Raw genomic sequence first — 27,555 nt, 5'->3', positions numbered from 1 at the left:
TTTTCCTCACTGGTAAAATGTTCATATTTTTACAAAAAAAATTTCACTCTGACCCCATTTAAGATTTTGTAAAATTCATCGAACCTGTCCCCTCAGAAAACAAGTACTTTAAAAAATAATAAAAAGAAGAAATAGCAGGAAAGAGGAATGGGACCTCCAAGACATAGAAGAGGATCCAGGGAGGCAATCACAGGTTGAAAGTGATAAAACACATCATATATACTTCAAAGGTTCTCATAATAAAGCTTATAACTATGACTTAAATTTAATATATGCCATTTAAAATGATAAAGACATGTTCTAGTTAGAATTTTATATTAATAATTTAATACTTTTTTATAACAATTCACAGTGAGACATATTTTATGTTTTTCACATGAAAAGGAAACGTTTTCAGGAAGTTAAAACTATCCAAATTCAGGAGAGATGAACAAGTGTACCTTTCAAATGTCAGTAAAACATCATTTTTGCCATTTCATGCTTCTTTAAAATGTGCTTGCAAAAAGTCTTAATCTCTTGAAAACTTTATTGTTTCCATTACTTTTATAAATAGTGATTTTAATAAGTGGTCATTCTATGTTACACTATCAAGTCTTATTTCAGAAATGAGATTATTACTTTATGACATATATTTCAGATGAGTTTCTTCAAGCATCTCTTTTTTTTTTTTTTTTTTTTTTTTTTTTTTTTTTTTTTTGCAGGTGAGAAAAGCAGCAGCAAGCTCATCTGAGCACTGCTGCAAGTTCCTTTAATACCCTCCACTCATGCCCCCATTGGTTCCAAGAAAGTAGCTATTCTAAACAGCAGTTCCTGATTGGCTGGCACTGTTTGCACCAGCAATCCTTGCTCTCTCAGGCAGTTCTCAATTAGGTCCTCCACAGGAATGCTGGTGTCATAGGCAATTCTCAATTAGGTCCTCTTACAGGAGGAGATGCTTTGGCAGCTGCAGTGCCCCCAGAGTTTACATAAAGATAGCCCTGCCTTTCCTGCTACAGATAAACCAATACAATGTCTCAGATTTGCTAAGGCAAGCTAAAGGGGAAAAAGAAGGAAACAAATACAATAACATAAACATGGCAATTGTTCAAGCTGGGTGAGAGGTATATGGAATCCACTGTAATGTTCTCTGTACAACTACAAAAATATTTCCATAACAATTTTCTTTTTTAATTAAGCAAGAGCCTATCTTACTTCATTAGTGAGTAATTCAGTCCAAAACCTACTAAGTAGGGCTAAAAGGAGATGGGAAAGGAGACAGCAGCTCAGCCCCATTCTGGTTTAAGCTGTTGTGATATTTATTAATCTTGTCAATTTGAGTGGACTCAGGAAAACCTATGAGATTAATAAAACATGCACCTTCTATAATGTGGGCACAAAGGCTATAACCCCACAAACAGAATGTTGTCTTGGTAAATTCGTTATAGGATGATATAACCGGGATGGGAGTAAAGAAGAGGGCCTAACTGGAGGAAGTGGGTCTTTGATGCTTTGCCCCTAGGGACTATGACTTTCTCTGTGTCTTTTTTTTTCAGTTTCTTTTTATTTTATTATGAAGTTTTTCCAAGTTATATTTTAATTAGCATAGAAAGTAAATGGTTCTGTTGTGACTTTTTTACATATTTTGTATTTATTAATAAGCCTTTTCAACTCACCTCTCCCAGGCTTCTTCACTCTCCTGCTAACCAACAGCCCTCAAGTAGTTCCCTTTCTCTGTAAATGTCATGTAAACCATCCAGACTTTGTCTTTTATGGTCCCTTTTCTAGTTTTTTTTTATTAACTTGAGTATTTCTTATATACATTTCAAGTGTTATTCCCTTTCCCGGTTTCCGGGCAAACATCCCCCTCCCCCCTCCCCTTCCTTATGGGTGTCCCCCTCCCAACCCACCCCCCATTGCCGCCCTCCCCCCATAGTCTAGTTCACTGGGGGTTCAGTCTTAGCAGGACCCAGGGCTTCCCCTTCCACTGGTGCTCTTACTAGGATATTCATTGCTACCTATGGGGTCAGAGTCCAGGGTCAGTCCATGTATAGTATTTAGGTAGTGGCTTAGTCCCTGGAAGCTCTGGTTGCTTGACATTGTTGTACTTTTGGAGTCTCGAGCCCCTTCAAGCTCTTCCAGTTCTTTCTCTGATTCCTTCAACGGGGGCAAGCATCTCTTCTTAAAACTAGGAAATGGACAGTGCTTCTTTGGCCTGGTTATCTTTCATCTTGCTTACTTCTCCCACTAAGTGATTAATTTTGCTGACTGACCATTCTTAAGACTAAAACGTGGAAACAAGAGTAATGAATGCAGGGAGAAATTTCTATCTTAATTGACAGTGAGTGATTCATTTCTTCTCTAACTGTTGCTTCTCACTAAACCCTCATTTTCTGAGAAGTTCATTCCACATATTTGAATTTCATCCACTGTTCTTAAAATACACAAATGTTTCCAGTCGGGTCTCTTTTACTACTTCTCACAGAAGTACAATATGAGCCAAGCTGTAATATATTTTTCCTTAAAATGTAGAAAAATAAAACACAAGGTCTAGTGTTTACTTTTCCTTTTATTGGTTTCTTTTTTATTTTTTAAATTTTATTTTTCTTGGATATTTTATGTCTTTAAATTTCAAATGTTATCCCCTTTACTCTGTCTCCTATAAACCCTCCTCACTCCCCCTGCTTCACTGAGGATGCTCCCACCAACCTACCCACTCCCACCTGAATGCCATGACATCTCCCTACATTGGGAAAACAAGCCTTCTCAGGACCAAGGGCTTTTTGTCCTATTGATGCTAGAAAAGGCCACCCTCTACTTCATATCTAGCTGGAGTCATGGGTCCCTCCATGTGTACTCATTCATTGGTAGTTTAGTCCGTGGGAGCTCTGGTGCGGTCTAGTTGGTTGATATTGTTGTTCTTCCTGTGGAGTTGCAAACTCTTTCAGTTCCTTCAGACTTTTCTCTAACTCCTCTTTTTTTGGGGGGTCCCTTTGTTCAGTCCAATGGTTAGCTGCAAACATCCTCATCTGTAGCAGTAGGGCTGTATTAGAGCCTCTCAGAAGACACCCATATCTGACTCCTGTCAGCAAGCATTTTTTGGTGTCAGCAATAATAACCAGAAATTTTATTCAAAAAATTCCAAACATTTTCACTTTTTGTAGCTTCTCTCGTAATCTGTAATACTTTTTTTATTTTTTTCAATTATATACTTCCTTAAGTGAATGGGAACTCATGAACACCCACAAAAACTAGAATGTAGTCTTGAGTTTCCTTGTATTTCATAATATCTATGTCCAGGATATGGTTAGAATGTGTAAACAAAGTCAACAGGATAGAAATTTGATTATCAAGAGGGATAGTGCTGAACTTGTGGGATGAAGTAGAAGGCAGTTTGGACATTGAGCTTCAACTTTTGGAATGGAGTAATATTGTCTTATGAGATATTACATATCCAATTTGACATTTAAATTTCCCTTTCCTTCTGTTGTCTATATGATTTCTTCTCAGAGTTCACAGTCATTGTGAGGCTTCTCAAAGTTGTGTTATATTGAGCAGCCAGAAACAAGAATAATATAGCTACTGGTATCATGATACATTTAGTACTTTTACATTGTAGTGATAAAATACAATGGCCAAACATTAAGGAATGAAAAACCCATTTTAAATTTCATTTTGGAATTGAAGAGAACATTTTTAAAAATAAATCTACATGGCTAATAAACACTTAAATATAGTTTACTTTCATAATACAATTTCAGTGAAAAAAGTATTTCCAAGGAGGAATTATGAACTCCTGAGCCCTAAGCATGATGTGTGGTGCCACAAAAGTGTACTAACCATTACCTCATCAAATTTTCCCTAGCAAGATTCAATTGCATAGTGCTTGCAACTTGTCTATACTGCTCTTGACAATATCCTTATTATTCATATTTTGCTCTTATATTCACTAGGCAGATATTGAATATCAAACTGTTGTGCTCTCTGCTATATGTGATATGGGCTCACTTATCTTTTAACACAATCTGTTCTTACTATGATAAAACACATGAACACTTTTAATATCAAGTTGCTAATCCTAGCAAATCTTTCTTCAATTTCTCGTTTTCCCCCTCAATTAGACAGCATTGTTTGGGATTCAAGGTGTGCATTAAGGAGGTACCTGAATTCTAGTGGGATCATACTGGGATCCAGGGTGTGTCTGCATTCCAGCTCATATCATGTAGACCTAGCAGGTCTTTGGATATGACTTCTTGCCAAAGCACCCATGCTCCTAGACCAGAACTTCTCTAAAAGCAAGAAAGAAATCACCAATGCTGACAATAACCAAAGAAAGGTTTGACAGACTATAATATGCACTACTCTCAGAAGAAGGGCTACTTAAAAGCATCAGAGGGGAAGTTCAATAAGTTTGGTCAGAAATGGTAGTCAGTACAGTGAGGACAGGGCAATGGAGGTAGGTTTGCTCATGAGTTCACGTAGTTGAGTGCAGATCAGTGGAAGCAATTGATGCCGGAGTATAAAAAGGAGTCAGAAAAGTAGAACAAACTGGCAGAGTTAGTTTGAGGCCAAATAGAACAATGCAGTGAGAAGCTAAGCAAAGCCAGATTAAATGAATCTGCTTGGAGAGGAGTTTGAGCTGCAACAACTGAGTTGAAACAGACATCCAGCATCTAGAAAGAGCTATAAAGGGTGAGCTTATTAATCAGTAAGCCTCTGAGATTATATGACATCAGGTGAATTAAAGATACAATTATACTTGCTGTTATAAAACATCATAACCAAAAGCAACTTACAGATGACAGAGTTGATTTTCTCTTACGGGTGCATAGGGATCAGAGTCCATCAGGACAGGACAGCTTGGTAATAAGAAAAGGTATGATCAGGAAGCAGAAAGAACTATGATATGCCACAAATCGTACACAACACAACCTAAATACCAGGCCTTTGAAAGATCATGTGTAATAATCAGAATAGAAATTGTTTTTTCTCTCATTGAAATCCCCACAGCTCTTGTGTTCACTGATTCTATAGAACATATTTATTCTTCTTACTATATTCTTGATTATGTTTAAAATAATTTCTATCTTTGCAGATCTTTAAATGCAAGGATGCTTTTTAATATATCTTTAGTTTTTCAAAGTATTAGAGGCAGTATTCAATCCCACAGTTCATATCTACTTATAAAGTTAAGATTATGAATAAAAATGGCTCAAGTGGAATCTTAATCATTATATTCCAATAAAGATATCAATAGTAAAAGAAACTAAAATAATAAAGCAATTAACTGCTTTTTTGATGAAGAAGCAAGATGACTTTCAGTAGATTATCTGCAGTCACATCAGAAGCTGTAATCTGGTAATAGAATGTGTCTGTGAACTCTCATAGCCAATTCCAGGTAACATACTTTCTCCAAAAAGACTTAAACATTTATAATAAAAACCATGAACTAATTATCCAAGTATTTCAATATCTGATTCTGTAAGGAACATTCTCATTTAAACTAGTGCATCCCCATGATGTGACTTACGGCTTGTGTTGTACCAGTTTTCATAGTCAAAATTAAAAATAAAAGTGATTTCTTCACAGAATCTTATCTGCACGCCACAAAAGAGAGATTTTTTTGTGCCTAGGAAAGAGGAAGGATAAACAGTGACCATTACTCTCTGAAAGGGACTTAGAGTAACTAAAGATATGTGTCTACATAAACAATTGCTCTTAGACTCTGACCCCACAATACCCTCTATTCACTGTGACAATTTTAATTCTTCTAGGGCATTACCTTATAACAGTTATTGTTTTTATGCTCTCACTCAACTCCCTACTAACATAATACTTTGAGTGAATAACTTGTCAGGGCATCAGGGATAAAGGCCAATTTCCGACTCCTTATCAAACTAAAATTTCCTTGTTTCATTTGTGTGAAATTGTCATTTCTTGTCTAATATAAAGAAAAGCTTTCTGATTTTCTAAATCTTTTCACTTATTTTCAGTATTTTGTCAGCCACAAAACTTATAGTTTTTAAACTTTACCTTATCTGAGTGGTAGCTCTAAGAGCAAAAGTAGGGAAAAACAAAACATGCATTCACTGTGAATGTCCCGTAGCTTCCTGTCACCGTGAAGGTACCTGTGGCAATAAACTACATCTTACACTCTGTGCTCCGTTTCCTGCACCACAACTCTGACGGCTTTGCAGGAGACAATGAAGGCTTGAGGGTTACAAGATCGCACTGGTAATAGGTACCTTAGAGGAAATTCTACCAACAAAACTCCCAATGAAGACCTCTTCCTGGACCAGAACTCATCACCAGAACTGCAGGCCACTAAAGTCAGAAGACCAAGAGAGACTAGAAGCAAAGGGATAAAAAATCCAACAAATACCATCCTAAAAGATAAACTCAGAAATCAGCACCTGAACCTGTAGTAACTACAAACTTGGATGGCCAACGGCCAGCATAAGAGCACAACAGCCAGGGCAATATAGCATGAGAGGCCTTTATAGAGGAAAGGAATAAATCCCTTACAAAAATACAGGAAAATACAATCAGAAAGTTAAAGGAAATGAATAAAACTGTTTCAAACCTGAAAACAAATATAAAAGCAATAAAGGAAACACAAGCAGAGGGAATCTTAGAGATGAAAAAAAAGCACATAAGATAACAGGAGTTACAGACAGTAGTGTTAGCTACAGAATGCAAGAGATGGGAGAGAGAATCCCAGGTGTAGGTGTGCTATAGAAAAAATTGATGCATTGGCTAAAGAAAATGTTGATCTCAAATGTTCCTGACACAATACATCCAGGAAATCTTGGAATCCACGAAAAGACCAAACTTCAGAATAATAAGAAGAAGCAGAAGATTCCCAGCTCAAAATTCTAGAAACTATTTTCAACAAAATTATAAAAGTAACACTTCTAAACCTAAGGAAAGATATGCCTATAAACACACAAGAAGCATAAAAACACCAAATAGACTGGACTAGAAAAAATTCTCTCATCACATAATAATCAAAACACTGAATATACAGAACAGAGAATATTAAAAGCTGTAAAGAAAAATGCCAAGTCACATATAAAGGCAGACATATCAGAATTACACACAAATTCTCTACAGAGATTGCAAAGGCTAGAAGGTTCTGGGCATATGTCTTGCTCTCTCTAGGAGACCACAGATTCAGCTCAGACAAAATTCTAAACCACCACAGAGGTAGAAAGCAAGATACTCCATAACAAAACCACATTTCAAAAATATTTATTCACAATTCCAGCCCAACACAGCATAGTAGAAGGAAAACTCTGACCCAACCAGGTTAAGTACACCAAAGAAAACCCATGAAAAAAAATTCAGCATGAGTGAAACTAAAATAAGGAAAACACACACACACACACACACACACACACACACACACACACACACACACACAACACCTTTCTTATATTTACCCCATTATCTTCTTCTTGCCTATTTCTATTTCTGCTGCTGTAAACACTCCTCTGAGACCACTTTTCCACTCTCATATCATTTATAAATCTTTACTCCTTGTGTTTGACCCACTTAATTTAGTGATGGTTGCATGAGCAAGGTTATTTATTTGAACAAGGGTTGTATGCCACTGGCTATAATAATAAGGAATATTACTATCCCTCCCTAAGCAATTATTACTCTTTCCTAACTCCTCAGGAAGGGTAGAACCTTACTAGATTTGTTCATTCTTTCGTAAAGAATTACTGACAGTTGTATTTTGTTGAGGTATTGTACGGGTAGCAACAGCTACTATGAATTCGTAAGTATAATAAATATTCCATGTGTAAATGACAGCTTTTTTCTTGTTCTTTATTCTTATGTCTCTTATGTTCTTTCATTCTTCTAGGCCACAATACATGCTGAGTACGTTCTGAGTAAGTGATATAGCTGTTCCCTTAAGGACAGACGAGCAAAAATCACTTCATCTCATCTCTTATGTTAGACCTGTGGTTTTCTGCCTTCCCTGACCTTATGCTATAAAGACATTCCTGGTATTAAGACTGGAAGAGCTAATATATGGGCCTAAACAGAATTTGTTGCCAGTTAAACAACATATCCACTCAGCAAATATCTGTAACCCCCGTCTCCCCAGGACCATGGCCTCCTGAAGAAGTTAACAGTATCAGGAATGATTCTCGTTCAGTTAAGTGGGCATTAACTTCAGTCAATATTTTATTACCCCTATAGTCAGCATCTTTGATCATTGCATAGTGAGCACATATGCCTGGCATGTTAATATTACTGTGTGCAGAATCCATACATGTGTATGACTGTCAATATCCTTTGTTCCCCAGCAGGATATAAAACCCTCTTTAACACTACAAAGGTAGTTGACTGTATCCAGTATAGTTCCAATTTTATTTCTTTAATGTCTTTAATATCACAGGTGTTCTATCCCCTTCTCTGATTCCTCCACCTTGTGGCAAATTCATAAATCTCATTACATTTAAAGACATTATTTACAACTTAAAAAAAGTATCTAGAACTTTGACCTAGAATATGTATCTGAGAGAGAACATAACTGGGTCGGGGTTTGCTTAGGCTTAAGAGTAAATTGAGTTTCAAAATATTTTCAAGTTACTTCCATTGCCCCACAAATTTTATGAATTTTTTTTTACTTTCCAGCTGAATATAAACTTATTTATTGACTGAGTGGTTGGGTTTTTGGTTGCTTTCTTGAGTTCTTTGCACATTATACACAATACTTCTTTGCTAAACGTTTAGATGCTAAATAGTATGCTTTCGCTTTACTTAGCAGTGTCCTTTACACTACTCAAATATTTTAATTCCTTACGTCCTACTTATCAATGAACAGTTTCCAAGTGAACAAATTCCCATTTAGAAAATCCATACCCATTCTTATCTATATTATGAATGTTTTCCTCTTCATGTTTTTGCTTCAGATTTTGCATTAAGGCTTTTGAATCCTTTGAAAGTTTTCATGGCTGTTTTTTGTTTGTTATACAAGTGGATATAAGTGCCTAGTTTCCTACTTCCACAAGTACATAAAGAGTTTTCACAAAACCATTTTGTATGATTTTATCCAGTGAATGTTTCTGTAAATTTCGTTAAAGCTATGGTAGCTTTATCTGCATTACTATAATTTTTGTGTTTTCTTTTCTATTCCATTGTTCCATATGTATACCTTTCTGCTAGTAAACATAGTGGTGATATTTAAATGGCTCTCTTGATATACTTTCAAACATCCAGTTTATTTCAGTTCAGGAAGCATTTTTGTTTCAAATGAATTTAACCTGTCTTTTGTTCTAGTTCTTTAAAGAGTGGCACTGGAATTTAGATGGAATTGCATTGAATTTTTAATTTTCTTTAGGAAGGATAACTATTCCACAGTCTTAATTCTTCAATTCCAAAGTTATGAGAAAATATTTTGTCAGTATACTCAGCTTCTTCCTTGAGTGTATGAAAATTTCATTATAAAGGTGTTTACCCAGTTCTGGGACAGCGAGCCACCAGGCCGGACTGCACTAGGGGATGTCAGGCTTGAGTTTTGCACGCAGGACCTTGAGTATGCTGGGTGGCAAGTTTACCATGGCTTCCAGCCACACTGTGTTGATGTGGCTGTTAGCCTCTACATGTATATTCTATTGCCCAAAAGGCAGGAACCATAGTCAGGTATGTCATTGCTAAAGGAGACCTGGGCATCATTCAGACGACTTCAGCCACTGACCTGAAGACCAAATCAGACGGCTTGGTAGCGATGAGCATATGCTCTTCCCAGGCATGGAAATTCCAGAAGCTGACAATTTCAGGGGATCTGCCTCCGGGGAAGTGGATCAAGAGCTGATTGAAAACAGACAATGGGAAGAGATCCTGAAGCAGCCATGCCCATGGCAGTACAGTGCTATCAGTTGACCTCTTAGATGGTACCAAGGAATTCACTGAAGGTCTTCTTGACAATGTAACAGTTCTCATTGGGGTTGCTTAAGAAGGAAAGGCCATTGCAGGCATCAACCAGCCGCATTACTATGCTTTGTGTTAGAGAACTGTGTCAGCAAATCATGACTATAGCACTTATAAGACAACTTTAAACTGACCACTAACAAAGAATAAAGTGAAATTTTCATATATAAAAATGAATTTTACATACTTTAACTTTTCCTCTTTTAGTGGACGTGCTTGCATTCATTTATGGAATTAAGATTATAGTGTGGGTGGTGTTAAGTTGGCATTCAGGGTTTTATGATTTATCCCCAGATTTCTCATGAGGAACTCAATATTACAGATTTAGTACATTGTGACACTAGATATTACACAAGGGCCGACCTTGCAATTGCAGCATCACCTGCAGTGTCCCTTCCATTTCTATTCCAGTTCCTAGGTGTTTCGTCCACAGTGACAATGTCTGTGATAGAAAGTCACATCCTTGTCTTTTTTATTTCTGATGACTGCTTTGGATCTGGGCATCGATCAGGTTCTAATAGTGGCTCTGAATCTTTTTCCAACTGCGACTCTGGCATTTGCTGTCATTCCAGATTTGTCTTTGGTTTTAGCTCTGTATTATGTTATATTTTCCTCTGGCCTAATGTCTGGAAGTATCTATGTAAGTACTTTTCAATATTTTGGAATACATTTTTAGCACTCTCACTGTTTTGCACTTCTTGCCTCATCTGGGATTGTGTCATGCAGTTTTGGAGAGTTGCTACTGATTCTTGGGTAAGGTTGTAGAGATAATCCAGGGCTGCCTATGTAACTCACATAGAAAATCATTTAAGATATGAAGGGAATCAGTTGTGTTGGGGGGCTAGGGTAGGGATGATGATTTGCTAATTTCTCACAGGGCCAGTCAAACTTCACCTCAATCACAGCTCAAAGAGATGTGTGTCTGTGTGTGTGTATGTGTGTGTTTGTGTGTGTGTGTTTGTGTGTGTGTGTGTGTGTAATCTGTGACTCTCTCTCTATCTATCTATCTCTGTATGTGTGTGTGTGCTTTAAGATAGAAATATGTTTTATGTATGTGTGTTTGCCTACATTACCTCATGTGTACTATGTGCCTGTAGGTTCCCATAGAGACCAATAAAGTGCTTTGGGTATCTTAAGACTGGGGTGAAATGTGACTGTGAAAAAAACTCATAAATATTGAGAACCAAATCAGAGCTATTGAAAGAACAGCGTTATTAAAATTTTCTCTATCTCTCCAGCCCTGTCCCATATTAATTTTAAAGTCAAGTTCAAACCTGTTTTAATTTAATTAACCATATATATTCTAGTTTTATTTGGGACTACCCATGTAGATTTTATATTCTTGATTACTCTATTTAAACCAGTTCTTACAATTTAAGAATCCACTTATTAAACAATTCTTGTTTTTATGTAAGACAAATACAGAAATTATATTTTTTTGTGAAAGAAATCAATGCATTTATGTGGTAGGATTTTCCCATAATAAATAACATTACAGGACACCAATCATTGCATGAATAGGCAGGACTTCAGGGTTGGGAAGAGTAAGAGTGAGGCAGGAGAAAGGAATGGCCCTTTGGACAGCAGGAGATAGAGGGGCATACAGAATGTAGGAAGCAGAGACTGTCGGTCACTGGAGGATTTCTAACATAGAATAATTTACAAAATTAGGATGATAGTTTCTACCTGTTGATTATAAACTAAGATTTATCGTGTCTTCCTAAATGTGGTGACTCAACTGAGTTCTAGAGACAGGTAAAGTGGCAAAGCATTATGTGCACGGGTGGTGCACCCTAGCTAGCCACGGGATTTGGAAATACAGGGTATGCAGGACAATAACCAGCCATGGGAGATTGAGAGCTGGAAGGAGAAAGCAATTTCAGAGCTCTGAGTCAGAGAGTTTGCAGGGTTGAGAACAGGTTGGCCGGTGTGCTAGTGCAAAGCTGGTGGTAGCATGGTATACTTTTTAAATATACTTCATGCTACACATTTCTGTTAAAGAATGACAGAATGTGTGTGTGTGTGTGAGTGTGTGTGTGTGTGTGTGTGTGTGTGTGTATAAAACTTCAAATTTCAACAGAATAAGTAAAAAATATACAAAATATTTCAAGGAGTAACAAAACTGAGATGGTATCTCCAAGTTGTGGAGAGAAAATTACACTCAAGGTCACTAGGAGTCTTGGAATTTTTTCTCTACATACTAATTTGGTTTCTGTTACCTTCTGGATGATAGGGGTCATTCATCTGCTAGAGGTCATTGTCTGATCATGGCATGTGATTTTCTCCATCTTCCAAGGTAACACCATGTGTCACATTCTTCTCATTATTCAAATGATTCTCACCCAGTGGAGCAACACCTTTGATTTTAAGATCTATTTTGATTATATTAGGCAACATAGATAATCTTTCTTAACTAATAACATCTTATTATTAACTAATTATAGGGGCAAAAGCTGTTTGTCATGTAATACCATGTGTTTATGAAAGTATCACCAAGGACAAAGAACAAGATATGCTTAGAATTTTACATATTAGAGTATTGTGTTCCTGTGAGGTCAGTCATGGAGGTTTTTTTCAAAACTCTTAAAACTTAGCCTATGTTCTATATCTATCAAAGCTTGAAGAAGACAAATATAGAAAGTCAATAATTTGAGCGCATAACTAGTTCTACTAACATAATTAACAGTAAGCAAATAAAAATACGCTAATACATTCGAAAATATGAATAAATTAATGGCAAGTATAGAAAATTTGGTAATTTCATTCAAGTAATATACATTGCAGAATTTAAAAGATATTTCCAGAAAAGCTATACTTTTTCTATACTATTATTTGTATAAAACTTTCTAAATATTTTCCTCATGGAGCTAAATATTATCACTTCGGCCCCTAATAGGATGAAATATAAGATAAAACAAACAAAAAACTCCAGAAAGTCCAACCAATAGGGTAAATCTGAGTAAAATATAATCATAAATATTTGACTGTAGGTTATTGAAATATCCACAATGTTAAAGCTACAAAAAAGGAAACTTCCCTACTCTTCAGTAACGTGAGGGTAGAAATACAGCATTTAGTCAAAAATGATTTAGATCTACACTTAAACTAGAATGAACAAACTAGTTGGTAGGACCAAATTCTATTTAAAAAGAAATTAAGAATTTTGTAGTAATTCCAACTTTCTGTAGATTTCACTGAATATCTGTATGTATAGTATGTATATACATATGCATATATACATATGTGTGAATGCATGTATTTTCATGTACATATTAAATAAATAATATGTTTATATAAGTATTCAGCACTCCATTTTGTAAAATTTTAATGTTATAGAGAAATATATGTTCTTCATGAATGAAAACATAAGATCAAGGTCATATCCTTTTATTTATTGAGTTTCAAGCAAAATTACTTTGTGTCTGTAAGTTAAATATGGCTGGTTTACAATATAGTGAACCATAAGCAAAAAAAAAATAAAAAAAAAACACAGACAGCATACAAAAAAAGAACAAAAGGATTTTAGTACCAGCAGACTAGATAATAGGTTTTTTAAAGGTGGTATGATCTAAACAAGAGAGAAAGGAAAGAAGGGAGGAAGGGAGGGAGGAAGAAAGGAAGGAACCAAAAGAGAATAAAACAGAAGTAGAGAGTGGAATTTTATAAAGGAGGCCTCTGCATAATCACATATGGGTGTTGGTACAACTTTGGACCCTACTAGGTCAGTTTAATATTAGTTTTAAATAGGTTTTCATGTTGACTTTTAGAAAAAGAATGATGTTTAGTTTTATTTTTCTATTGATACAACCTAGAATCAAATGAAAAGTGAAGTTTTTTGGTTGTTTTATTCATTTATTGTTTGGTTTTGTTTTTTGAAACAGGATTTCTCTGTGAAACAGTCTTTGTTGTTCTGTAACTCATTTTGTCCACACTGCTTGCCTCAAACTCACAACGATCTGTCTGTATTTGCTTTCTGAGTGCGGGGTGGGAGGTAAGTTTCAAAGATTGCCTTGTATACATATTTGTACAGTATTGTCTCACTCACATTCATTAAAGAGAAAAGACACGGACTGAAAGTACACAGCACCATTCTCAGATATGGGGTCTTAGACTCTGTAAGAGTTAAGACAGGGAGCTGAGCACACATCACAGATGGATTCATTTCTGCATTTCATGGAAGCAACCATGTCAACCTCCTATAATCATGTATTCTTTACAATGAAGAACTAATATCTGTAACCTTTCTCCCTTAAACTGTACTTTTTCAGGGTATTTTATCAGAAATGGGAGTAGGACAAGGCAACATGTGGGCTCCACCAAGCTCATCTTGGTGACTAGCCCCTTTTCTATGAAGTTTGAAATACAAAAAGTATATATATATATATATATATATATATATATATATATATATACATATATATATACATATATATATATATATATATTTTACATTATAAGAAGCACATGGAGAGAAGTATTTTATACATAGAATTTTAAAAATAATACTTGTATATGTTCATGCAGCAATCCATTTCTTGTCCTTGTTTATAAATTAGAAAGAACTGATGTGTTAAAAGAGAAGTTAAATTTACTATTTTTAGCAATTTTTTCAACTTATTTTACCTGTTGCACATAATGATAAAGATATTATGATATACTTTAGATCAAATTATGTGTCCCAAAGATAGTTTAGAATTCTGTTCACTTTTATTATTTAAATTAACCACTCATTCATCTGTACTTAATTTTTAACCATGTTTAAAATGCTAAGATCTGGAAATGATCACTTATAATTAAAAAACTTGAATTTCTACCTGAATAAAAATGTAATTTTTAAGAATTGATGACTGTATTTTATAGCAGCATACTTCTACTAGATACTATTAATTATAGAAGACAAAGGGGCAAGTACATACCAATGTGGTTTTATTTTTGATATAATACTCAAATTACTCAGTTTTGTAAATTTTTGCTGACTTCTATTTCAATCTTGAGAATCTATGAAGATAGGGAGCAAATAAAATGTGATTCTTAGCATATACTTAAGAAGTTACATGTTCCTCAAAATATAAAATAACATAGATATTACAACTAAAATGTGTGTTCATATACAGAAAAATCATATAAATGCTCTTTCATAGTTTGTAATAAATTGACAAATGATAAAAAGGTACTATTTTTCATTTAATAGACACCAGACTGATGTGATTCAACTACAAGACTGATGACATTCAGAATATTTTGAACAAGAAATTTATTAGGTAAGTTAAATTGAAGGAGAACACTGAGGGTAGAAAATCATTAATGGGGATAGTACAGGGGAAGATGAAGGGGTGAAGCAAAACAAACTGTTTACAAATAGTGTCATATGGAAACTTATTAGTTTATAAGCTAACTAAAAACAAAAACAATAGAAAACAAAAAGTTGAAGGAAGATACCCTGTGTGTATAGGTAATGCTGCTCTTAGAGCAGTAGCTTACTAAACACAACTCTAAGATCCAGGTATAAGATAACTTCATATAAGTTGTGAGACAAGGGCTCTGAAAGAACACCAAAGTAATCCAGATGCTAATCTTGATTGATCAAAGAAGAAATCTTTTTCATAAAATCATCAATAAACAGAACAGAACATAAAACTTGAATTTCTTTGTGTCTGCCAGCTCTCAATCAATGACTTGAAGACATTTTATATTCATTCCAAGCTTTGAAACTATAGGTGGGCAAATTTTCACCTGCCAATACTGCCACAGCCTATATCCTGTTAATTCTCAGTCACTAGTCCCAGCACTTGCTTCTTCCTCTCTGTCAGTCTGCTGACTGACTCCTTGAACCTGAGATTACTTCCCAGAGTCCCTATCTGTCTTTGAAGTCCTGGCTTTCCTCTTTTGCCTCAGTTATTAGGGATTCAGCTCTTTATTTAATCAATCAGAATGATGGAGAACGATGTTTACAAAACACTGAGGCTGGAGGCCAACGGCAAGACTATAATTAGATATGTGTTGGTACAGAAGTCATTATTTGAGTAATAGAAACACAGTCTTTAAAAGATCACCCTTACACCCTCACTCCTTTCAGTACAACAAGAGGCTCTTTCTCTAACATCCACTACATAAAATCTGGTAATGTTTAGTCTACTTGCATTTGGTAACCTTGGAGAAAGTACTACATTTTCTATCTTATCTTGCTGCATCCAAATTTTGTACCTAAGTAAGTTTTAAGGATTATTTAAGCTTCTATATCCTCTAACTTTCATAACTTACATTTTTCAAACAAAAAAACATCCTTTTAGACAGTAAAAGATTTTCTTAAATCCTAAACAACTTAGACATTTAGGATCTATTGATCTTATAAACTTTGAATTTTTATGAGTTCCTTTTCTGAATTTGGTAACAAGGAGAATTGTTAGACTCTAATTATCTAATCTTCAATCCAATCAGAGTCTTGAGAAAGATAAATATTATCTGAGTAAAAATGAGGTGTAGAATAAGCAGCTTCAAAACATTAGGAATGAGAATGACTTCTGGCTGCTTGGATAGTCATCTAAGTGTCTTCTGCAATATTCGACCATTCATCTTTTCAGCCCACTTGTCCAGAATATAATAGATAACAGACTTATCTACAAAGCAGGAATTATGAAAGACTAGCCTAAAATCCACTTGGAAGCACTTGTTGATATCCTCCAAGTCCTGCTAGTCCACAGTTTGGACAACATGCTGTCAGCAGTTGAGGCAAGTGAAAAATTTTGTCTGGTGGTTTGCTTTGCAACATTTAAAGCTAGCTCTATAAGAGGGTTCTTTGATGCTCACATCTTCCTTGCAGTAGTGTAGGAGTGCTGCCAGAAGCTCACAGTCTCACTGTCATGAAAATCCTATGGTTATCGTTACATCTTAAATGTCATATTCTGTAGAACTCTGAAATGTTTGAAGAACATCTATCTATCTATATCAGTAAATCTGAATAGACAATGTTGTTATTTTTTTAACCTATTTACTATCTGTTTACTTTTAAAATACCTTCAGGAGGCTGAACAAGGCTTATTTCTGTGAATAACTAAACTAGCAACTAACAAGACCTGAAGTTTAATTGACTACTAACTTTCATTTCTTAATTATCCTAAACAGTTTGTAATAGTAATAGTATTTTAAATTCATATTTAAATGAGGTGCATTTGTCTAACACCTTATACAAGAGGTAAGACATACATGCTCATATGTATTCATATATATATGCATATGCTTATAGTATGTTGTAACAAAATACAACCTTAAATTTATATCAATATTCAAAAATCTATACCAATGTATACTTTTGACTTGTTGGTGCTTTCTAATCTAAAAGTAGATTTTATAATCTAACCCTTTACCCTATCATTCATATTTCCTCCCTTATCTTCTAAAAAAAAACCAAACACCCCACCTCTAGGGAGTGGGACATCATTCTTTTAAAATTCATTCGTACTATCTGAGGATAATGGCATCTGTTCAATATCCTAAGAAAATTGGGATATTGACCATGTCCGGGGAGAGGTAGTTGCTTCATTTGTTGTCCAGTCTATATGTGTTGGACAAGTACACAGCAAAATAAAAGTCCTAGGTGGAACACACTGTGAGGCTGACCCATCTTAGCTGGCTGCTTTGAAGTAGTCCTCAACGCAAATATTTAAGGAAACAACATGAGGTTTCATATGAAATTCTGAAGTTTCTGGCACATTTACTCTTAATAGCTGATCAACTTCATCATTATCTTGGATCAGAGTGCCTGGCAGATGGATATGGGATTTGATATATTTTATACGCAATGGATGACTTCCATTTCTAATTGCTTGCAATTTAATAGATAGTGAATCATCCGGAATAAGTAAAGTGGTTTCTACATGCAAAACAACTCTTTCTGTATATTCAAAGTCAGAATATATATTCAGCTTTAATGGTTTTGAACTTTGTCAAAAGTGTTTTGAGTCACTTTTTTATTTGCCTCTCATACAACTTGCTTTTCCTGATATATTTACATCTGTGTAGAATGTAGGGGTTCTAGAAATTAGTGTCTCTTTTACCATATGAGGAATAATCCAGTTAGTTTTTTATGAACTGAAGTCACTTGTTTTGGGATAATTAATTTCTGCCCCCAAGTTCATGCAAAATTTTTGCCAATGTTCAGTTTTTTTCTATTAAGAGGTAATTTTACTAGTAATTAAAGTTACTACAATTTCAGCTGGGTCTATTACTGCTAATTGATGAAATCTTATTTTTACTTTCAGAAACAATTCAGAAACCTTTTCTACATAGGACTTTAATTTTTATTCTGTTTGTGTATTAAAATGCCTATTGCAATATATTATCTTCCCTCTGCATAAGAATGTTTATAGGAATGTGAGTAGAGGGAAAGATAACTGAAACACAGTCAAGCATTGGATCCAAAGGATTCACATGTGCATCCTGTAATTTCTTATGTAGCAGAGACAATTTTCTCTCAACATCAGCTGATAATTTTCTTGGACTATTTAAATTCTTATCACCTTGTACAGTTTGTAATAAATTACATAGCTCTTGAGTAGTCAATTGAATTACAGATCGTAGCCAGTTAATATCTTGCAACAAATTTTGGAAGACTTTGAGTTTATAATTGACCTCTCCTGATTTGTACTTTCTTTGGTTTAATTTTCTGTAGATCTTTTTTTTTATCATAAGTAATTCACAGAATCTTATTATTGTATTTTTTTCAGGAGCAATTTGTAATCCCCAACAAGACAATATATTTTTTTTATTTCTTCACATATTTTTCTAAGTTATCTCCATGTGAATCAGCAAGATATCATCCATGAAATGATAAATTATAGATTGTAGAAAGTGTTTGTGAATTATTTCTAATGGTTGTTGTAGCAAATATTGGCACAAGGCAGGACTGTTTAACATTCTTGTAGCAAGGTCCTCTAACTGTACCATTTTACAGGTTAAGTAGGCATTGTGAAAGCAAAGTTTTCTCTATCTTGCTCATGCAAAGGGATGGTAAAAAAAGCAATCTTTTAAATTGATTAGTATAACAGGCCATGCTTTAGGTATTAAAGAATTTAAGGCAATTCCAGGTTGTAGGGAATACATAGGCTGATTGTTCTTCAATCTCTTAACATTTACTAATTTCTAGATTTTTTTAAAAAATAATAGATATAGGAGGATCCCAGGGTCTTATGAATTCTTCTATATATGGAGCCACCAGCTCCTCTTGGACTAGCTGCTCTATTACCTCTAACTTTTCTTTTTTCAAAGGCCACTGATATATTCAAACAGGCTTCTCAGTCAACCATTTTAGTAGTAGAGCAGTTGCTGTTCTATCAGTTGTGGCTCCCCCATGTAGAGTTGAAGAGTCAGCCTCCGTGGCATCCTGTTTGTGAAGAGCTGTAGAGTCTGTAGCTCCTTTTGATAACATTTTAAACTTTATTTATAAGTAACATCTCTTTTACAGCCTGTCTCTGAAGTTGGAAGATTGCTAATCTGTGCTTCAGACTGATGCAATAGATCTCTTCCCCATAAGTCTATGGCTATATTAGCCACTTACAAATTTAATTTTCTTATTTGGATTTCGATTTTAGACTTTACATGAGACAGTGTCCCAATTCCTAGGTCTATGTAGATACTCTTTGAAATGGCCAAGCTGAATAGCAGGAATCTTGTGAAATTATTGTCACATCTGCTTCTGTATCAATTCCATCTAAATATAATTTTTAATTTTTGGTTTCTTATCAATTTTTTATAACTTTAGAATGTCTGGCTTTATTCACAGGAACTGATCTATCTCTATTAAGTGATTTATCCAAGTTTTGAGCAGCACTTTTTGTCCTATCAGGCTTTAATTTTTCTGGTTGCTTTCCATAACAGATTTTATTTGGTTGAAAGGAGATGAATGACTCATGATGTTATTTGTTGTGCTTTGAGGGAGGCCCCTTAGTTAATTGTTTGACATTAGGAATCACTTCAAATATCTTTGGGTGACCTATATTCAGGAAGATGCTTTATGTTTCTTCCTTCCACATTGTCTACATTTCACAGGAAGCTTTTTCCCTGAATTACTATTAGAGAAAAGTTTTCCCTTAGGAACTGTTTGCCCTTAGTCCTGTAGGAAATGGCCTGATATTTCGTAGCTACAGGAATGAGCATTTTGAATTTGTATACCTTTTATAATTTTTCAACCACAAATGAATTGTGAGAATTACATTCAATACCTGCTGTAGTTTCAATCCATTCATGTATAGGTGAGGCCTAATAGCCTTTAATGCATTCAGCATTAGCCTTTTCTAAAGCTAAAGATTAAATTAAAATTTGGATCTAGTGTTGCTCTATTTAGAGTTGTATTCTTTGGAAAATGTCAGTGAGACATTCATTTGATATCTGGTATATCCTTGTAAATGATTCAGATTGTCCTTGGTTTTCAACTTTGTCTCAAGCATTTAAGACTACTGTACAATATTGCTCTAAGATGGGATCTTCAATTGTAATCTGTACTCTTATTTCAGAATGTGGTCCTTCACCCAGTAAATGGTCCTTAAAAATACCAATGCCTCAACTACTATTTTGTTGCTGTGTAGCTGAAGCCTCATAGTTCCATGATATTAGTTGTTTTAATTGACGGCCAGGTTCTAAGATATCTGGTACAGACCCTACAGGAAGGGTTGGTTCCAACAAGCTGTGTGCCTTTCAATAGCTTGTCTTCTCTGTCATGATTCTGCATAGATGTAGGGCTTTTCTGTGGCCCATTCAGCACATAGAGCTGGATGCTGGCTCTGTCCCATTTGAGTTAGTCCAGTCCTTTGCCCAATTCTGGACCTGTAACCGTATTTATCTCTCTATACGCCAAGTCTCAACTACCACCATTCTTAGAGAAGTGTATGGCTCTGGGAAGTGAAGTGCTTGCCTTTGGCTGCAATAGGGGCTCTGTCTCCTTGATTTTTGCCACCTGTCAGTAGGTGAAATTCCAGGCTCATATGCTCTGCAAGGGTTCTTAAAGGCGACCTGCTTTGAGGCTCCAGTGCTGACAAGTCTCCCACTGAATAGCACAGGCTAACCTCAGCCATTCAGCAGTCCAAGATATATGCAATGTGCAGCTGCCAGGGAAACATCTCCTGCTCATTTGCTTTCTACATGGGACTTTTAGCCTAAATGCCACAATTTGTTCTAAACTTGAATTTGTGCCTACCACAATGGGTGCAAAGTAAAATGGGACTTTCTTTCAGATGGCCAGCTCCAGAATAGTGACACGGAGACATTTTATATTTATTATTAACTTTGGCACTAAAGCTGGACAGATTCTCAGCTCTTCTAACCTGATAGTACCTAACGTGTCCTGGCCTATGTCCCTCCAAATAGGTCTTTACCTCTCAGTCTCTAGTCTCTAGTCCTGGTACTCCCTTCTTCCTCTACCTCTGATGACTCCTTATATTTGATATTCCTTCCCAGAGTCTCTATTTTTTCCTAGAAGTCCTGCCTCTCTTCTCTTGCCTTATCTATTGGCAGTTCAGATCTTTATTTAACCAATCAGAAGTTGATAGTGAACAATGTTTCCAAACTGAGGTAAGAGATGCTTCATAAAGCTGATACTCCCAATGCCTGGCCTATAACCAGACCTCTGCAGGTAAAGAAATCAGCATTTGCATAATATGACAGTCTTTATATTGTGCATAGAAAAGAACACCCCAATAGGAACCTGACATTTCTGCATGATTTCAATATTGTTTTTAGTGGTTAAATTAACAAAAAAAGTCTGTTTTTAGAAGCTTACACATTCAATTATTTATTGTCCAAGAAATAACATAAATGACCCCTGCTATCCAAAATTTCATTATATGTGCTGAACTGGGATGAAACTCGTGATTCTTATCCCTCAGTCTCCTGTGTACTAGGATTCTGTGTGGGTTCTACATTATTATTACTCTTCTTGTACATGACGTCTAAATATATTTCTTAATATATTAATTTTTATTTACAAATTTATTATGACTTGTAAAGAACAGATATTTACTGTTCATAGTTCAAGTGATTTGAAAGGACAAACCCAGGGCACATACAAACTTGAAATACAGTCAAGAGATCTATCTTCTACAACGTTTTGCTGCTGTGGAGATACGTCATAAGGACGAATAAGGTGCCGGCTGCATCCTCACATGGCAGAAGAAACAAGGGAGCTGCAGAATGTGTTGTGGTACTTCCTATTAATTTCAGCAATGAGAACAGGTCCCTCAGCAGTTATATATTTAAAATTCCCAAATATGTATTTTAACAGATTATGGTTCAAACTCTTAGACTCAGGCCATGGAAGTATTCTATTGGCTCAATAATCATGTTTTCTGTGTGATAATATAATTCCTATCTAAGGGAGCATTAGTTCATTCATAATAGTCATCCATATGCTGTTATAACATCCTTATTTTTTTCTTTTTTTTTTTTTTCGGAGCTGGGGACCGAACCCAGGGCCTTACGCTTGCTAGGCAAGCACTCTACCACTGAGCTAAATCCCCAACCCTATAACATCCTTATTTTTAAGGAAAGAGAAAAGTATGAAGGATATCTGTAAATGAAACGATTTGATATCAGCAAAACTTAACTAAATGTTAAGACTGATATTTGTATTTACAGTCACAAAAACCATTCAATTGTTTTATTTAGATCATGTTAATTAATGTAATTATTTGAGTCTAGTTGGATTAGTATTTAAGGTATGTAAATTTTTCTTCATCTTATATATTATATATATTTTTATTCATATTATATATTTTTCTATCCTTCCTTTGATTTTACATCTTTGGTATTTTCATAAACTTTATTAAGATACTAGTAAATAAACTTATAATCACAGAGCAATATTAACCATACCAAATGTTAATAGATTGCACCAAATTTTGATACAGTCATAGCCATTTTCAAATTGTAGAATTCACATTGGATTACACTGTCTCCACCAAGTATATTTTGTGTGCTTATCTCCCAACAAAAATAAAAATAAAATGACAGAATTAGATTTAGAAAAAGAGTTAGCTTTATACCCTTTTCCACAACACATGCCTATGATTAAATTCATTTATTTACTAATATTTAGCAATTCTTGTTTTCTACATTATACTATATCCCTTGTTCATCTCCATACACATATATGCACACATACATATATGCACACATACACATCATAGACATATATACAAAACATACACATATGCATCATAAACTATACACATACACATATGTGAATATAAGTTTGGCTATCTGATATGTCCCATAGATGAAGAATATATACATTTTTTCTTCTGAGATTCTGTATATTCACTTATAAATATACATTCTATGTCCGTCCTTATAATTGCAAAATTTATAATAGTTTTTAGTTCTTAATAGAGAAAAATTTATAGTGATACATGTTCATATAAAACAATCTTAGAGATATCAAATAAATAATGTAATGGTATACCTCAAGGCTCTTGAAGAAAAAGAAGCAGCCACCCTAATCATGAAATATCATAAGGAATAATAAAGATTAGGGGGAAAGCTAATTAAGTAGAGATTAAAAGGACAATACATAAAATCAAACAAATGAAGAATTGTGTTCTGAAAAAGCTTAATTACATTAACATACCCTTTGCCAATCTGACAGAAAAATGATGGAGAACATACAAATTAATAAAATCAGAGATCCAAAGGTTGTACTACAACTGACTCCAATGAAGTATAAAGTATCCATTAGAAACTATTATGAGAATATGTGCTTTGAAAAGTTGAATAACCTAGCATAAATAAAAGACTTCAAAATGCATATAATCTACCAAAGTGAAGTCCTGAATATATAAATAACTTCAACAGACCCTATACCAGCAATGGACTTGAAAACATTATTTAAATCCTTCCTTCAAATAAAATACAATAGGATTCATTGTGGAATTCTAACAAACTTTCAAGGACTTTATATTATTTTTTATTAGTCTTATAAAATACAAAGTGAAGGACAACTGGCAAAAAAGAATTGTTTACATACCGAAACTAGACAAAGACACTACAAGAATAAAAAGAAAGTCTAAAGACTGATTAATTGATGAACGTGCTTACAAAAATTCTTAACAAAATACTCAAAACCAAATTCAGGAACACATTAAAATTATACATATGACCTATTGAGCTTCATCCCAAAAAGCAAGATTGGTTCAAGGTATAAATTGTTATAATATACCCCATAAAGACACTCCAGGACAGAAACCACAACATTATTTCAATTGACAATGAAATGGTGTTTACCAGTATTCAATGTGTTTTCATTATAAAAGGTTATAGAGACTTTATAAATCAATGAAACATCGACCAAAATAATGAAGGTTTTATAGCAAAAAAATCTATATATGACATTACTTAAGAGGAGAAACATTGAAACAATTACCTCCAATTAGGAATAAAACAACGATAGCCACTCCCTTTTCTCTGATTCTATATAGTGCTTGAATTTTTAGCTATAGAAATAGAGAAAAACACAAAAGTCCTTAAAATTTGGTGGGGTTGTTAGAACTGTCATTTTTGACAACAACATGAATTTTATTTAAAAATCCTAGTAACTACAAAACTCTTGGTTATAATAAACATGGTAAAGTTGATGGAAAAATATTATATTATGTCTTAATTTATGCTAGCAACCTACATTCAGAGAAATTGGGAAAGTATTCAATTCCAAAGCAAAAACGTGAATGACCTTTTAGAGAGGCAAAGATTAAAACAGAGACAGAAGGAACACCCATTCAGAGCCTGCCCCACATGTGGCCCATACATATACAGCCACCCAATTAGACAAGATGGATGAAGCAAAGAAGTGCAGGCCGACAGGAGCCGGATGTAGATCTCTCCTGAGAGACACAGCCAGAATACAGCAAATACAGAGGCGAATGCCAGCAGCAAACCACTGAACTGAGAAGGGGACCCCCGTTGAAGGAATCAGAGAAAGAACTGGAAGAGCTAGAAGGGCCTCGAGACCCCTTATGAACAACAATGCCAAGCAACTAGAGCTTCCAGGGACTAAGCCACTACCTAAAGACTATACATGGACTGACCCTGGACTCTGACCTCATAGGTAGCAATGAATATCCTAGTAAGATCACCAGTGGAAGGGGAAGCCCTGGGTCCTGCTAAGACTGAACCCCCAGTGAACATGATTGTTGGGGGAGGGCGGTAAGGGGGGAGGGGGAGGAGGGGGACACCCATAAAGAAAGGGAGGGGGAGGGATTAGGGGGATGTTTGTCCGGAAACCGGGAAAGGGAATAACATTCGAAATGTAAATAAGAAATACTCAAGTTAATAATAAAAAAAAAAGAAAACTCAAAGACAAATGTAAAATGAAAACACAGAACATACTAGATAATGGAAAGATATCCCATGTTCTTGTATTGGCAAAAGTTACATTGTGAAAATGATTACGCTAAAAAATTAATTAAAATTGATGAAAGTAACACATTTCATAATTCTGATGTTATTTTTTCAAAGGTTAAAAAGCACATTATATATGAACTCATCGAAGACCAGAGATAGCCTAAGCAATCCCACTGAAAATGAACACTGCTTCTTGGATGGCAATACCCAAAACAAATTATATAATAAAACTGCAGTGATGAAGATACATTGGTATTTTAATAAAAACAGACAGGTAGGCCAATAGAATAGAAAAGAGGACCTGTAAGGAAGTAAAGTGGCAAAACTATCACAGTTCAATTTTTGACAATGGAGACGAAGATAACATGCTTTGGGCAAAGGTTAGCCCATTCAACAAATGGTGCTAGTAAAACTGGACTCTACCTACTGAAGAATTATATTAGATGTACACAAATCACATTGTATGAAAATAATCTCAAAATTGTTCATAGACCTTCATTTAAAAACTGAAACTCCTGAACTCTGAGGGCAGAGTTTCGATAGAGACATCCTATTTAAGGCTGAGTCCCTCAAGGTTTTTCTTCCTTTCTTTTTCTCCCTAGACAATGTCTGCTAGGGGTCTCTGGGAAGTGGAAAAAGTGTATGAGCCAGAGGGAATGGAGGACATCAAGAAAACAAGGCCCTCTAAATCAACTTAGGCAAAGCTTATATAAACTCCGAGAGACGAAGGCTCCATACACAGGACCTGCAAAGGTCTGCATCAGGTCCTCCGTGTATATTATGGCTTCCAGTTTGGGGCTTTTATGGGATTCCCGAGCGTGCGAGTGAGTAGAAGTCTGATTCTTGTGTCTTTCCTTGGACTGTTCTTCTTTCGTTTTCTTTTGTTTTGTTTGTTGCCCTGTCTGTCTTCAATGTGACAGGTTTTTTGTCTTGTTATGCTTTTCTGTTGTATTTTATTATCACGTCTTAGAAGCCTGCTAATTTTTTATGATATGGAAAACGAAAGGGAGTAGATCTGGAGAGTCAAAATTGGGAGAAACTAGGAACATTATAGGGAGGGAAAAACAAAATTAAAATATATTATGGGAGAAAATAATCTCTTTTCAACAAAATGGGAAAAATAAAGTTTATATAAGCTTTGCCTAAGTTGATTTAGAGTGCGTTAGTCAGGGTTTCTATTCCTTCACAAAATACCATGACTGAAAAACAAGCTGGGGAGGAAAGGGTTTATTCAGCTATTGCTTTCCAAATTGCTCTTCCTCACCAAAGGAAGTCAGAACTAGAACTCAGCAGGTTAGGAAGCAGGAGTTGGTGCAGAAGCCATGGATGGATGCTATTTACCGGCTTGCTTCCCCTGGCTCATGATCCTTTCTTATGAAAGGCAGGACTGGCAGCTCAGGGATGGCACCACCTACAATGGGCTCTCCCAGTCTCACTCACTAATTGAGAAAATACCTTACAGCTGAATCTTTGGAGGCTTTCCTTCAACGGAGGCTCTTTTCTCTGTGATAACTCCAGCTTGTGTCTAGTTAACGCACAAAACCAGCCAGTAGGATTGATCCCTTGTCAACTTGACACAAACACATCACTATTAAGCCTCAACCCTTCCTTTCTTATCCTCAAGATCTAAATAACTTTAAAGTTCCAGAATTTAAAAATTCTTACATATTAAAATTTCAATCTCTTTAAAATATCCAATATCTTTTAAAATTCACTCTTTTTACACGTCAAAGTCTTTTAACTTTAGGCTCTACTCAAATCTTCTTCCTTAAAGAGGGAAAATTATCAGGGCACAGTCACAATCAAAAGCAAACTCAAACTCTTACTATCCAATGTCTGGGATCTACTTATGATCTTTTGGGAATTTTTTTCAGACTTTCTTTGTCAATGCAACTAATCTGAGTCTCCTCACCTTATCCTCAGACAGACTCTTCAGACAAGGGCAAAAGTAGTCACATTCTTCACCAAAATACCACAAAAACAGTCTCTAGGCTACATATTGAAATTTTCCGCTGAAAACTCCTGGGCCAGGTCTGCACAATTCAAATCCCCCTCAGTAAAGAAATTATTCATAGTCCTCCTAGGGTGGCCCATTAAGCCCCATTTAAAGCATTTCACTGTTTTCCAAATCCAAAGTCCTCAAATCCACATTATCCTAAATAAAACATATTCAGACCTATCATAGCAATACCCCAGTCCCTGGTACCAACTTCTGTCTTAGTTAGGGTTTTATCCCTGTTAACAGACACC

General features: G+C 35.2%; 1 long non-coding RNA gene across 1 annotated transcript in view; it reads right to left on the bottom strand.

The window, feature by feature from the left end:
• The window catches only part of LOC148005227 (uncharacterized), a 37,880-nt gene extending 13,480 nt beyond the window's left edge, over positions 1-24,400 (bottom strand). Inside the window, exons 1-5 of the long non-coding RNA XR_015622405.1 lie at positions 24,329-24,400; positions 14,838-14,919; positions 12,141-12,278; positions 9,689-9,801; positions 5,507-5,605 (exon numbers count right to left, since the gene is read on the bottom strand). This is a non-coding gene — a long non-coding RNA (uncharacterized LOC148005227). The remainder of the gene's footprint in view (positions 1-5,506; positions 5,606-9,688; positions 9,802-12,140; positions 12,279-14,837; positions 14,920-24,328) is intronic.
• Between the last annotated feature and the right edge of the window lie 3,155 nt (positions 24,401-27,555).

The sequence above is a fragment of the Rattus norvegicus genome, chromosome 6, assembly GCF_021556685.1.
Source record: "Rattus norvegicus strain SHRSP/BbbUtx chromosome 6, alternate assembly SHRSP_T2T, whole genome shotgun sequence".
Lineage (NCBI taxonomy): Eukaryota > Metazoa > Chordata > Mammalia > Rodentia > Muridae > Rattus > Rattus norvegicus.
This window is presented reverse-complemented; position numbering and strand designations above follow the sequence as displayed.